This window comes from Struthio camelus, chromosome 3 (assembly GCF_040807025.1).
Source record: "Struthio camelus isolate bStrCam1 chromosome 3, bStrCam1.hap1, whole genome shotgun sequence".
Classification (NCBI taxonomy): domain Eukaryota; kingdom Metazoa; phylum Chordata; class Aves; order Struthioniformes; family Struthionidae; genus Struthio; species Struthio camelus.
In genome coordinates this window covers 45,466,004-45,481,017 of record NC_090944.1, presented here as the reverse complement: position 1 = coordinate 45,481,017, position 15,014 = coordinate 45,466,004, and the positions used below count along the sequence as shown (strand labels likewise).

General features: G+C 41.1%; 1 protein-coding gene across 1 annotated transcript in view; it reads right to left on the bottom strand.

Moving 5' to 3' along the window:
- Positions 1–15,014, bottom strand: part of SH3BGRL2 (SH3 domain binding glutamate rich protein like 2) — a 75,697-nt gene that overhangs the window by 19,738 nt on the left and 40,945 nt on the right. The window lies entirely within an intron of this gene.

Here is a 15,014-nt window from a genome sequence, read left to right as displayed (position 1 = left end):
CTGTATGGGACTCTAAGAAACAGGAGTTAACGGAGGTAACTACTTTTCAAAAACACTAGGGGCTACGTTTTAAATAATACAGGCACGAAGAAATGCAAGGTAAGCAACTTAGCAAGTCCCAGAAGAACCTACTCCCACGATTCACTGACACAAGTATGTTGGCACTTCTCAAAAAAACACCCTGCTACACACCTGTTTGCCTCTCTAGACACCTAGACAGTGTATATAAAAGATATTTAAAAATGCAGCCCCATGGTTCCCTGAACACAACATGCTGAATATTTAACTAAGAGCACCTGTCTGTCAGAGCACCAGATATGCTTAAAAATAAGCATGACCTCATCTCACGGTAATTCATTTCACTGCAAAAAAAAACTGCATGAGGTCTGTACCAAGTGTATGGAGTTTCTGCCCCTCAAAGAGATTATCATCAGCAAAAGTTTTATGGACGCAGAACACAGGCAATTTTTAGCTCACGGTAGCTAACTAAGGCCAACTCTTGACAGCTAGCTGGGCTTCAATCAGATACACTCAAGTAAAAGCTACCTTTTCTCTACCCTCGGTAGGATTTTGTATCGAGACAGCAACCTTAAAAAAGCCTGTAAGGCTGAGGAAAACTAGCTGTGCTCGTTCAGCAAGATCTGCTCTGCATTCTCTTCAGTCCATGCTGTACCTCTTGCATCTACATAATAAAACTAATTCCTTCAGAAAGGAACTATAAATTATGTGTTGTGTTTTGTTTTTTACAGTCATAATTAGCAGCAGCATCTGAAGAAAAGAAATATAGTTTTAATAATTTTGCAGTATTCTCGGGGTGTCAGATCCACGCAGTTGCTGCTTGGCATAAAGCCCAGGTGGATGAATCATGCCTGGGGGTATCATATGACCTAGATACTACTTGGAAATCAGAGGATTTTTAAGGTGCGTGTGCTGGTTGTTCTTGTCACATAACCCATTTTGTCTACCGAAACGCACCACAGAACATTCAGCTTTTGGTGGTAATGGTGATGAAATCACTCTTTCCTTGAAATAAGAGGGTAGCCATCTCAAGATAGAACCTGGAAAGACAAAGCTCTTAAATGGCTATCGTCGTTTTGAGAAGCAGATGGCTTAGAAGTACGTATCTCAGTGTATTCTTTTTTCTTTTCTTACATATGCTGTATTGATTTTCAGGCATATTGTGAAAGGATCACTTTTTCATACAGAAGGCAGCTCCTAAAATTGTTTGCAAATAATGCATTATCAACAGCAGCAAAATTACTGCATCATCATCACTGCTGGTACTGAAGACAACATACCTTTTACAGCCTCCCTAAAAAATTGCAAGGAGGAATTCCGCTGTCAACGTAGAAGTGAAAGAGAAAAATATCTTTGCTCTGTCTTTCACCATAAAAAAGCAGCGAGATAGGCCCAAAAGAGACACAGACTACCGTTTTGCTAATGCAGATGTTAAGTATTTGTTCAAACAGAAAAGAGATACCTAAAATCACGTGTATGGGAAGGCACTTACTTATAATAGAGCTACAACCAATTACAATTCCCTGCTACAGTATTTGCCAGCAACCCTGCCCAGAGTAACTAGTGATTTACACAGTGCCCAGGCCTGTCTTCTGGCCCTGAGGCCAAATGGCATGATCTGGCCAAGTCCTATCAGACTCCCACCCTCTCAGACAAGAGTGGGTGAATGCAAACTGTGTGTTGGGAATGGTCCCTGACACGCTGTAACACTTAAATCATGCCCAGGAATCATTCGTGAGGCTATGAAATGGCCTTGGCCAAAGCTGTATGTGCTAACTGTGCTAATGGTTTCACAGAATAGACAACTGAGTTGCATTGCCCCAGCGCTGGTCACTGACCAGTATACGTGGACCCATTTTAATCTGCTGACTTATTGTAGTCTGTACGTGGGACAAAAGGTTTAATAACTGGAACTCAGATTTAACCAGATCACCAATATTTTCCTGTTCACATCATGAGAATTCTCCCACAAACGCACACTTCTGTTTATTTTTACAAAATTAATTAAGATGTTGAAGGGAAATAAATTGCCTTTTTCAGACAGAAGCCTTGCAATTCTCCATTCGACATCTGCATGAGTTATCAGCTGTGGACGTGCCAGCTGCACAAATTCAAATAAAATGCCCTGAAATTTTTTAGCCCAAAAGTAGCATTTTCTCCTCCCACAAGTGATTTAATTCAAGTCTGCAAGCTGAAGCAAGAGTGTTACTTACATTTGAAATTCTATTAAATTATGCCTTGTTGTTTGATTGACGCTTAGAACATCTGCCACAACAGAAGCCAGCTGATTATTCCCCAAGAAAACCACAGGAGCTTTGTCTTGCCGTACAACTCGATCTGTGCCGCAGGAGTACGTCAGCCTCCCAGCCCTGCCTGCAGCTCTCATTTGTGGTGACTCTGGGCTACAAAAACTTCCAGCATTTGACCAAATGAAACACCGAGCAAATACAACATGCCACAAAGAGCAACGACAGTTCTTCCTTCCTCACTAGTCTATGCAGAGGACCTGGGCTCTGATTAGGAGCCCAGTGGAGATCAATCATTTGACAAACTATGGAGGTGGACATGTTAGGCCCCTCTGTGAAACTCAGCCTTGCAACTTGAGGCTTCCCAGGTTTCCAGCGTGCTGCAGCTGACAGGAACCTGGGAAGAGTCTTCACAGAATCAGTGACACCATGTTCAGAACAACTCAGCTCATGGCTATTCATACACCACTTTGGGAGAGCATTTGTATTCTTACAGGACAGACTGCTTCAGCAACAAAATATTTTGCTTTTAATATGTCTCAGCACCCCTGAAGACACTGCAAGATGTACCATCAAAATATATATCCGTTGTGAAGTCTCAGGGGAAAACACATCTCCTACTTAATTTTGTATTCCATAAAGAGACTAAAGTTTCCATATGCACTCCATTCATCTCATCTCAGACACGTCATTGCTCTTTTTTTTTTTTTTTTTTGAAATTTTTCTTCCAGTCATGAAAGAGTATTAGCCATAACATAAGAACAGGCAATATCACCTCTTCGTATTAAGCAGAAACACTGACTGTGAAAACATCAGTGTTTTTCTACATCATATGATCATAACCCCTCTCTAACACAGTGAGGAAAGATCCATCAGACCTAACAGACTACTATGCAGTGTTTGTCTCCCATGTTTAGTAGGCTGTTTGCAGAACATGTTTTCTGGGTTTGGTTTTACTGCTAATCTACATTTCTATTCACACAAATAAGATGGGAAAAAATCCCCAAAGATATCTCTATTTTATGTCAGTATTTGGAGCTGGTTTCCTTATTAGGATTAAAAAACAGCAGAAAGAGGATGACCATTCTGATATATGGAACTGCTAAAATGAGTTAGTCACTTATCTGATAGTTCAATTTATAAAGAAGGTCTATCCCAGCTAAAGTGTCCACTTTTTCTCCCTATTTTTCATTTTATATTGATTTGCAACAGGCAACAGGAGGATACGCTTTCAGAGAGAATGCACTGCTTCTGAGAAATACTTCAAAGACATCTTCAGGCCAGGTAGGACTACTGGGATCACCTGTTCTGACCTTCAGGATAATAACAGGCATCCCTGAATTAATCTCGCTGAGGAATAAAGTCTGCTTGGATCTTTTTCCTAAGTTCCATTCCTGAACTGATAATAACAGAGAATCTACCACAGTCTTCTAAATTGTTCCCAAACTTAATTAACTGCCTTCACTTAAACATTTACCTACTTCTCTTCTGATTTCACCTTACTTCTAACTTTAAGCCACTTAGGCTTTTTATATTTTTGTTAGACTGAAAAACCTTCTAAGATTTCTGTTTCCTACATAACTAATATAGGCTCAAGTCACCCCGTGACCATCTCCCAGCTAACCTGAACAGTGATCTCTAATAAAGAGAAAATACCTACTGCTGTTATAACAGCAGAAAAACAAAATGAGGGTGCTATTGTCACAAAGCATGTCCCGTTTGGACCAGAAATTCAGCAAATTAGATCACACCCCCTATCCAAAATTCCCTCAGTTTTCCATCATTTTCAATAGGTCCAATCTATCTCCTTCTTTCTTCCTTCTCTGCGCTTCCTGAATATGTTTTCAGAAGATCTTATGTAGTAGAAGGACTTGCCTTCTGACAGCATCTGAACCAGATGAGGCTTTCAAATGATCACTCTATTACGAAACAACAGCAGTATTTCATTTTTCCATATTTTTTTAACTAAGGACTTCAATATATTGCAGAAATCTCACTGGTACAGGATCTATCTAACCCCAACCGGCTATATGAATATTACTTCTACCATACTATAGGCAAGATGACTCAAGTAGCGATATTAATGGAAATTCTGAAATAGCCATGATAAAAGAGGACTTATCTGCCTTAGTTTATTAGCCCAGTTAATAGAAACGGGACAAAGCAGACAAGTTCTCAGTTTCACATCTCCTGGTGGTGTCAGAAGGCATTGCTGAGCATCTGGTGCATACAACGTAGATGCAGGAAAATGGTTTTCTGCTCTGTACTCTAACCCAGACCTTCTGGAGATAAAGTATTTATCTCTGTTTCAGTTCTCCTGCATGGAAAATGCAGGGAATGGCAGCAGCTACTATTCAGTGCACTATCCACCAAGTGAGACATGTAGGACTGACTGTCCTAAACTCTCTTCATCCTGGAACTGCAAAGACCCAAAACCTAACCTGAGCCGTCTACCCATTACAGAGAAATCCCAAGAACAAATCAGCTTTCTTTGTAACATAAAATCCCACCCTAAAAAAGATTCAGACCACACACATGCTGAGAAGCAAGCATTACGATGAGCATTTTCTAGGCTGGCTTCTCAGACCACAAACACATTTTAGGAGTCTGACATTAAAAAAATAGTTGTAAGCCCATCCCAAAGGCTTCCGCTTCCCAGATCGGTAGGCATCCACCTAGAACTGTACCACTTCCCCTCCACCTGCCAGTTCCCCTCCTTCTCTTTCAATCTAGCTACTCTTTTCTCCCCCCTCTTATTCCAGAACCAGCCCTACTGCAGCAGCCCAACTGTCCTCTCACTGCCTCAGCTGAAAACTAAATATATTGCTTTTGGCAAGGGCACCTTTAGCGCGCAGTTCGATGATGCAGCTAAGCAGATCTCACAGCTGCCTGTCACCGAGGTGGCGCAATGTTGCTCCCTCCAGTCAAGCAGCTCCTGCAATTTCCCTTGCACAAAGCTAATGCAAGAATCAGCAGAAAAAAAGAGGGAGCATCAGTAATATCCACAAAACAATCTGATTAGCTTAGACCAACAGTGAAATCACATCCTAAGAAAACGGCCCAGCAGAAGCATGGCCGGCTACAGGTATTTGAAATATGAACTGCATAAACAGTACTGGTGTTACAGAAACGCAAGTTCCAGCTCACTCCCACAGCTGAAAATATCGAACACGAGCCTTTGCCTTTAGCCATCATGCAAACAATCAAAGGCACTGTTGCAGTGTCAAAAGCAGATGTGATATAGTTACTGCAGTGGATTACTAATCCTCCACTTCTCATTTAGAGGAGGCTTAAAATATATTCCCAGACACTGAGGAAATACTACGCTCTAACCAAGAGATGTAGCAAGTCTTAACCCACATCGGACGAGCAGAACTCTAAACAGTGTTAACTGCAAACCCACACAAACCTCCCTCGGATAAATAAGGGAAAAGCAATGCCTGTTATAAACATGCCAAGCAATAGCTGCGTTCTTTTTCTTCCGTTTCTATCACCTTTCTGCCTTTGTATAGAAGCACGGAAAAACAACCACACACATTCACTCAGAGAGGCATGCAAATCCTCACGGTCTTGTTGTATTAAAAATCTGGAGTGACAGAGACATTCTGCTGACTTTCTCTTCCTCTGCATTGCTTAGGAAAGGAGAGCATAGCTGACCCCTGGCAATTTTTACTGCAGAGAGACAGCAGTGACAGACCTTTACAAAGGTTCGTATGATGAATTCACTGTTCTTGGCACGGGAAAATACAACTGAGCTATGCACTTAGGGAAAAGGAGAAACTGAGGTGAAGTGGAGGAGGGCAGGAAAGAAGAAGAAGAAAAACAATCAGCATTACATAACTATTCTCAAGAGCAAAATAAGTGACTATCTGCCACAGCAACTACTGTGATATAAGGGAAATGCAGTCTCCTCTGAACAGACCTCCAAATAGCCCAAATCACTTTGAACACTGCATCCTCAAGAAAAGCTATACATTCCTGTTTCCAAACCCTAAACCACAGAACCTTTAAATCTGCAAAGAAATAGAATGGGCCCTGAGCAGTGGCCACACGCAGCCTGCAGAGCCCTGGGCTGCGCCTAGCAGCAATCTTCCACTCGCATACAGAGACATAATTAAGAACGCGCCATATGAAATACTCTCAGACTGGGGAGGCAATCTGTTCAGCTTCATGCAAAATAAGTTGCAGTTCCCTGGGAGCTGCTGAGACATGGCTCAGTCCGGCAATTTGCACACCTTTACCTCTGCATAATACGTGCATGGTATCTCCGAAAGGTTCCAGTATTTAAGAAATATAATTACAACTTGAGGCAGGTTTGCTTGTTAAAAGACTCCTTATCAAAAGCGGTTCGTGAAGCAAAACATATTATCTACTTTTTCTATAAAGCTACAGAAGACAGTAAACTTTGCTCCATGTCCAGTGCCTGCTAAGCTCGTATTCTCTCTACCGGATGTTACACTGGGATAAAATAGATTTAAAACTATTTCTGTGCATGTGTTTCTGTCACGAGATTAAGAAGAGATAAAAGTTTCTTATTTAAGATACTTTGTAAGAAACCATTGTTCTCTGTGCAAGTAGTAAGTAACACAGAAACACTATGGAGTTGCTAGCAAGTACACACACACTTAACCACAGCTCAAAATAAAAGATGGGCATTTGCTCAGGAGTTCATTTGGTATGATTTCAGTACGAACATAAGGGGAAAGGAGAGACTGATGCACACCAAACAGAAAAAGGAGAGCAAGAGAGGAAAAACAGAAGGCTCTATAGAAACATCAGCTGCAGGCCGTGCCCTGCAGAGCGCTGTGGAGCTGAGCGCGGCTGCAGAGACCTCGCAGTCGCTTCCAAGCCTACCTCGTTTGATTTCTTCTGGGTTTCAGGAAACAAGATTTGCCCATAACGTACATGAATGCCGTAACTGATTCAATCATCACTTCTCCTCTGGTAGTAGAAACAATGCATTCCTACACTGCTGAATATCCACTTATCTGCAAGTCTGTGATGGACTGGACAAAACCAGACTCCATGAGAACCCAAATCTTTACTAATTATTTCCCATCAAAAGAGCAGCAATGGCACTGAAACTGGATCTAGCTCCCAATTAACGATGATACAAATTGGTACTCTGTTGCATCAACCGGAAACCCAAAAAAGGCATTGCTTGTGGAAACCAAAAATGGCGAAAACAAAGTGAGACTTGGAGACTTTGCAACAGAAACTGAACCAAAATTGGAAGTCTCATTGAGCCCACAAGTGAGTAGCTCCAAATCAGAGACACCTTGATGGAGCGTCAGCCAGAAGACTCTGGGCAGACCGAGAGATACAGCGAGAGGATCCGCAGCCTTGCCTGGCAAACAGCAGGTAACTGCCAGACTGAAGGCTGCGGTGTATTGTTGGTTGTTTTAATGAATAAGAAAGCTCACAAAACCTAGGGCCAATGTGAAGCTTGAACTACAACACAAACTGCACTGTGTGGAATTATACTGTCCCGAAAACTTGGACAGTTCTACTAGATAAAACGCAGACAGGAAATGATATCTGTGCTACAGAGACAGGATCTTTTCCAGTCACAGACATATCTTCTCACGAGGGTATTGGGAAGCCATGCTGCCGCTTCCCTGGCTGAGCCTTTAGCTAAAGCCAAAGTGGATTATCAACGTGTGCTGGTAGCTTGGTCTGTTTCAAAAGATGTCTCAGACAACAGGAAACCGTGAAGATACACGACGATCAGAATGTAAATGCCAGGACAATTTTTTTTTCTCCAGGTTAGGGATTCTGGTGATTAACACAAAACACAACAGAAGCTCTAAGCAGCCTGTAAGATTTTAGGGATTCATAAAGTTTTTACCATTCAGTTTATTCTCAATTATCAATAATTTCTTCACCCGATGGAACCATCCTGCAGGACTGGAATAATTCATTCCAAAAGACAAACAATTCAAACCCTAGCTGGCAGCTAACTTCTTTCAATAGACAGACGTTTTTGTTTGTAATTTACTGTATGTTTCAGTAATTCAAGAGAGTGGTTAAAAAGAAAGTGTTATTTTCATGCATTTTTTCCAACATAGAAATCTCTGCAGGTTGCCAGAGAATAATTTAAATCTCCTATTTAAAATTCCACACTTAACTCCTCCTTGTACTATTCTGTTTAGTCAGTGGCATATTTATAGCAAGTATTTTGCATCGTGAAAGAAACACTTTCAACAAGCAGCATTTATCTTCCTTTTCAAAATGTATACATAAATACAAGTATGATAACCATAACGCTTATTAATTCAACTACTCTTTAGTGATAGGAGAGTCTGCCTCCTGATTAAATGCGAGTTATTCTCTGATCTCAAAGCTACACTACATTTATTCATGTTTATTCCTTTTGATTTCTGTAAGTTGTTTTGATTCCGAAGAATACCACTTCTCAGTGGAGTCCCAGTTTAGCGAGGTAGTTGAGAACTTTCAAGGTCTGAACTACTGCAAACTCAGTCCTTGGTCCTGCAGTGATGAACATAAAATTGATCTTTGAATCTCACTATTCCTCCTGCAGAGACAGGAGAGCGAGGAACAGGTCTGCATCTTGCACATGAAAGCCCGATCCTGCTAGAGCTGAAAACCTGCAAGGATTCATGAGGTACCATTTTGTTCACATGAATCAAGGTGGCTTGGCAAAATTACAATTTTGTGGAGGGAAGAAAGATGTAATAGCTATGTTTTGTTTCTTTATTTTCTAAAAATTTACCAAATATTTGGTCACTTATTTTAAAGTTCACTGAACTATCATTGAAGACAGCAGGTTTAGCAGCAGGTTTTGGAAAGTAAGCAAATGCTACAATACTCATAAATTGTACGAAGAAAGATAAAAACTTCAACCAAAAAAATCCCCAACAAGAAAACCAGACACACACTTCAAATTATGTAACGTGTCTAACACCTAGACTTTCAAGCTGAAAACATACAATTGTGTTGTGATTTTTTTTGTGACATGATGAGTCAGCAGACCACAGAAAGTGTTGTGAACTAGTCCTATGTACTTTATCAGTCAAAACGTTTTGTAGCAATGAATTAAGTATCCCCAACAGTATTTTCTGTACTTACTGCAAACGTGATACAAAAGTAAATTTCTTAGCACTAAAAATAGACCTTATGTTTCTCTCCCCTCATTAACTTTAAGCACCAAAACCCAGTGACATAGGAGTATTTAACTATTAGAATGGATAAATACGTAACACTTAACAGCCCATCAGACGCAGTATAAGTCATTAGCCCTCTTTACCTGGGCAGAGTCTCAGTTCGGAAGCTGCGTAGCTCAAGACGCAAGTCCCACTGGACACCTCCTACACCACCTGCAAGGCTGAGCCTTCTCCATTTTGTCTCGGAGGACCCATAGCCCAGCACCCAGTTACACCCAGCTGCTGCTCCCGATACTTCCAAAATAACAGCTAGTTGAGGAGGACTGTGCAGTTGCAAGAGTTCCCCATACAGCAAAGTCTCCTAACAGGCTGGTATAGTTTCCAAGGGATGTTAAGGTGGGCTTCAAGGTTAGACTTCTTCAGGCTAGAGTACTGCCTAGCACAGTACAGGGGCATACTGGGCTTCATGGTTAGCCCTGTTCCTACAGAAATGCAAGGTCACGTCCACCCTTCTCCCACACAGACACCAATCCCCTCCGTGACTTAGAGCGAATGACAAGATACCTTGGAAACAACCACTAGCCTTTCCCCAGGAAGGACCAGGCTTGCACTTCCTTTCTGATCCCAAGGGATCAGAGGTATTTGTATTCCAACACGTTCCAAAGAATTTGAAAAACAAGTTTGTGCAATAAAACTGTCAATACTTTCCCTGTTTTCTCCTGACAACTACTATCCGTGCAGCACAGACGTGTCATTCTGCCAACTACAAATATACACACCCTTGATAACGCACTTTAAAGTGGCAGTGGTAACAGCAGTTCAAGTCATTCAGAATGCACTGTGCTTTTAAGGATATTTACAGTAATTCCCAGTAATATACAAAATAGCAACAGAAAAATACATTTGTGGCTCCAGATAAATGTCAGATTTCAGATAAAGTTGGACTGTATCACTGCAAAGATCTGTCAATATGTTTTTATAAGGCCAGGATGATAGATTTTCTAGATACCGTTCTCTACACTAGGGCTGACTGCTGCTGCTTTCATTCAGATCAATAATAAATTACCATCGACACACAAGTGAGAGAAGGAGGCTTCTAACTTTACTAACAAAAGTTAGTGCTATGCATCTTTGAACAACTACATTCATGTAGCTTGCATCTTCATGCAGCTCCCAGATGTGCAAATTACCTTTTCTTTGATATTTATGCAGCCCCATTTCTTGATGACCAGCTGCACCCCCAAACACAACAGCCATCTGATTATTCTCCCATAAAAACTCTCCTATGAAGAAAGGCTGAGCGAGCTGGGCTGTTCAGCCTGGAGAAGAGAAGACTGAGAGGGGATCTCATCAATGTCTACAAGTATCTGAAGGGAGGGTGTTGAGAGGATGGGGTCGAACTCTTCTCCGTGGTGCCCAGCGACACGACAAGAAGCAACGGGCACAAACTGAAACACAGGAAGCTCCGTCTGAACATGAGGAAAAAGTTCTTTGCTGCGAGGGTGACTGAGCACTGGCACAGGTTGCCCAGAGAGGTGGTGGAGCCTCCTTCCCTGGAGATATTCAAAACCCGTCTGGACGTGATCCTGGGCAATGCGCTCTGGGTGACCCTGCTTGATCACGGGGATTGGACTAGATGATCTCCAGAGGTCCCTTCCAACCTTGGCCATTCTGTGAAACTGCAGATATATCTCCTGAAAGGTCAACAGAAGTTATCCCTACACCACCAAAAGTATTGCTGAATACCATTTTGAATACGATCCACACATTTTCAGATTCCTTTGAGATTTGATGCTGGGAAGCTTTACTAGAAAATAGTCCTTGGTGCAAGGCAGGTCAGTCTCACTCGGCAGGAAGGGACTGCTTGCACACCAGGCCCTTCAAGACACTTCTCTGATCAGAGACTCGTTTTGTATCCCATTTCTAACTGATTTCAGCTTCCTAGCAAATTCCCACTGAAGAATGCGATGCTATCTACACCCTTCAAATGCCACTCGTCTCTGCTTCTGTACAAACATATCTGATCACTCAATTAGAGATGCTACAGGAAGACTGTCTGACCGTAGGAAATGCAGATTCAACTCAAAGGTTTAATGCATACTTGAATTGTATTCCCTTTAATTAGACAGGGATGATAATTTCACTAACCCTGCAGCAACGTAATGACAGGTTTCAGCTGCTGATGCTCTGTTGTTCATCAGATCAAAGAAAGCTTTCTTTCAAACAAAGACATTTCACTTGTCTTTGTCTGAAAAATATAGCCCCAATCTTATGATTGAGAGCCCAGTTTTTAATTATTTGTAATGTTACTATTAAATTGTTCCAAATTATGACTCAGAAAGGTTTTAATAGCACAGACAATAGCTGATATCATTGCTGTGCAACATATGAAAACGTCAGGGAACAAAACAAACTAATTTGTAAAAGTTGTGATGGAATCTTCAGCATTAAATCGCAATGAAATTTGTTTCTGAGACATGTTCTCTTCCTTCAAAAGGGATTTATCCAGGGGCCTCATGTTACACAGCAGATTGGTGAAAAGGATCACAGTGGGCCATACCTCCTAGCATTTGAAGGAAAAGAAAGTTCTGGATTTTTGTAAAAGCAGAAGCAGCCAAAAGCCAACAGGAATAAGTTATCAGTAAGAGTGAAGGGAACATACGGACAACTGCATGTTTTGATTTCTATTTAACGTGGAGTTCAAGTTCATGGTTTGAGGGCCCTGTCTACAAACATAAGCTCTACCACTAACTCTGCTGGTAGAGTTTGCAGCAGCACAATCCCATAAAATGGGACCTTCAGAAAGCCAGTAACTGTGGTTGTTTTAAGGCTTTGTCACAAGCAGAAGCTTGTTACTATCCTGCTGCCAAAAGTTATCATCTCACTGTCTGTGGCAGTGGCAAAACGGGACGTGTCCTGGTGCTTCAGATACTCAGTTTCACAGCCCAAAATACCAGGAGCCACTTTCAACAGCAGCATAGGCAAACGCACATGGTAGCAACCGTGGAGGCAGGAGTGCAGGCACACGTTCCTTTCCACAGGCCTGCGACAGGCAGAAGAGCAACTCTGACGTTACGAGCAGCAAGGTCTTTAATCGCCACTGCTAGGCTTATCAGAGCTCTCAGATAAAAACCTTCATCACAGTGTTACACTGACGTACCTTTTTCTCATGCAGGAAGGGAAATAATTATATTGGTGTATGTCACCAGTAGCTAGTAAGCTATATTGGTAGATTTCTTCTGCTGGTGTAACTATTTTCATTTTTTGTAACACCTCATTATCTGAAATAAGTCACATAAGTAAAGCCTTTAAGTGTACACCAAGCAGCACACAGCTGAGCAAGCAACACCATTTTAGCGCACCAGTTTATACAGAAGACAGCCATCCGCGATTACAATTCCACGAGATCCAGCCACTTAAATAACGGAGCAGCCATTTCTGGCAGGGCCTGGCCAGATGCTGGCACATCTTGAGAAACCAACCTGAGGCACCAGATGTATCTTTTCTTCTCTGCTGCGGATGGAAAAAAGCAGTGTTTCATTTCTACCTTCTGATAATGAGCATCTATGAGTAATCCCAAGGTTAAGAAGTATACACATGTATATGTAGTGTGTATGTGTGTATATATATATATATATATAAATCTATATGTGTGCATGTGAAAACATACATTTTGTTTATAAATATATATATTAAAAAAGGCAAACTGATATATTTGCAAAGGTCAGTCTCAGGCATTAACTTCTGCAAGTTTGTTCCTTGCAAGAAAATGAGAAAAACTCTTGTTATTTTTATGTTTTCATAGGAGTAGTGGGGATTAATTATCCTGAAGTAAAAGAACAAAAACAACAACAAACCTCCATCATTCCCACATGAGATGGGCAACAACAGAAGGGCAGGCACACTTACTGATGATCAACATGAGTCACTGGACAACGTGCATCTCCTCATAGATCAGCTAGCAAGACAGTCCCTCCCCTTTCCTGGTGCCAAATCAAATTATTTTTATGGTGAAGTAATTTGGACTAAATAATATGCTTTTTTACTCTTCCAAAATCCTGCTGTTTCTCTCTTCCCTGGCTAACTAAAAGATAGAAATAGTTTGCTTTAAGAAGGTTCCTCTTCACTGTAGCTCTGATTATCCCAAAAATTATGACAGCCACATGCTTTAGACTCAGCTATTCAGGGTGGTGATAAATAGCTCTTCTGAATGGAAGAATCAAAGGATTTCACCCCAAGATACTTCAGAGATGGAGGCCTAAAGCCCAAAAAAGAGGAGAGCGCAGATTCTGTAACCACCATGTCTTGCTATGAGACAAACAATATGTTTAGTGAGTTACCTGCACTACGTCAGTATCTCACAGCCCCTCCTTCCTCCCAGTCAAAGCACCTGAAGTCTGTCAACCACTTTGACTCATTTCTAGAAAGATCAGGTCACACTCTGCTCACCTGCATGAGTCCCACTGAAGTTAATCTAGTGTTTATTTTTAGCAACGTGAGTCAACAGTGACTTAAGTTCCTGAGCAGACTCCATCTGCCCATCTGATGGGTACTGACGAAACAACAAACCCCCGGAGAGAAGGCTGAGGAAACAACCTCACCACTGCTGCAAAACTCAGAAGCTCTTTCAAGCTATTGCAACAAACAGCAGGCTTGCAAGAAGCCTTACAATTGACAGTCTCAGATAAGAAACACTCCCATCCCCTCTACATTTCCCCCCCACTCACCGAGAAGGAAATCCACCAACTTAAGGGACCTGCAAAAGGAAACTATCTTCTGTAAAACAGCTTATCTGAACATTAAGCAGGTAAAAAAATGCCAACATACTGGGATATGACTATGTTTTTAGATACACGGAGTAGATTTCATCTAAGAATAGTTTGCAAGAACTATGGCATTTCTATGTTCATTACTCTTCTTATCAAGCTTTCACACTGCATGCAAAATAAAGATTGCAGCATTTCATTCTGGATACAGACTCTCTTACCACAGCAGCACTTGAGGTTGCAGCTGATGAAACTGTTGCTCATAGTCTATTTGCTATTAAAATGATACAGTCTAGGTTTCCAGCTCCATGATAGTTTTTTTACCTCCAACTTGCACTCATTGCTAAAGACAAAAGTGATCCTGAATTTGCAGAATAAAAAGTGTTCTTAAATCTTGAGTATTTCTCCGTAAATCCTGATTTCTTCTACATTTCTCTCTTTGGGTAAACAGAAGATGCACTGCACGGAAGAGTGCCAGTGAAAAATCTAACAGATGTCAACTGAAACACGATGCATTCTAGAGCTAACTTTTGTGTCCATTTTAATTAAAACCTAAAGCATTCATACAGCAAGCGATATGGATTTATTCAGCAGTATATTTTACTTTTGACAAGCCTATTAGAACTAAAATATTCAATATATCTGTTACAATGTAGGATATTTTTAAAGTAATACTTAAGTACATAGTACAAGTACTATGAAAGGTCAATTACTTCTTGTAAATATTGTCCCATTATATGGGAAAGCTTTGTTTTCTGGGCTTTCTGGCTGGTACTGGTTTTGCTAATACACTTTCACATTTACTGGTATGTCTTCATTGTTTCTGGAATTTTACCTAAGGATCCTTAAATTTTAAAGAT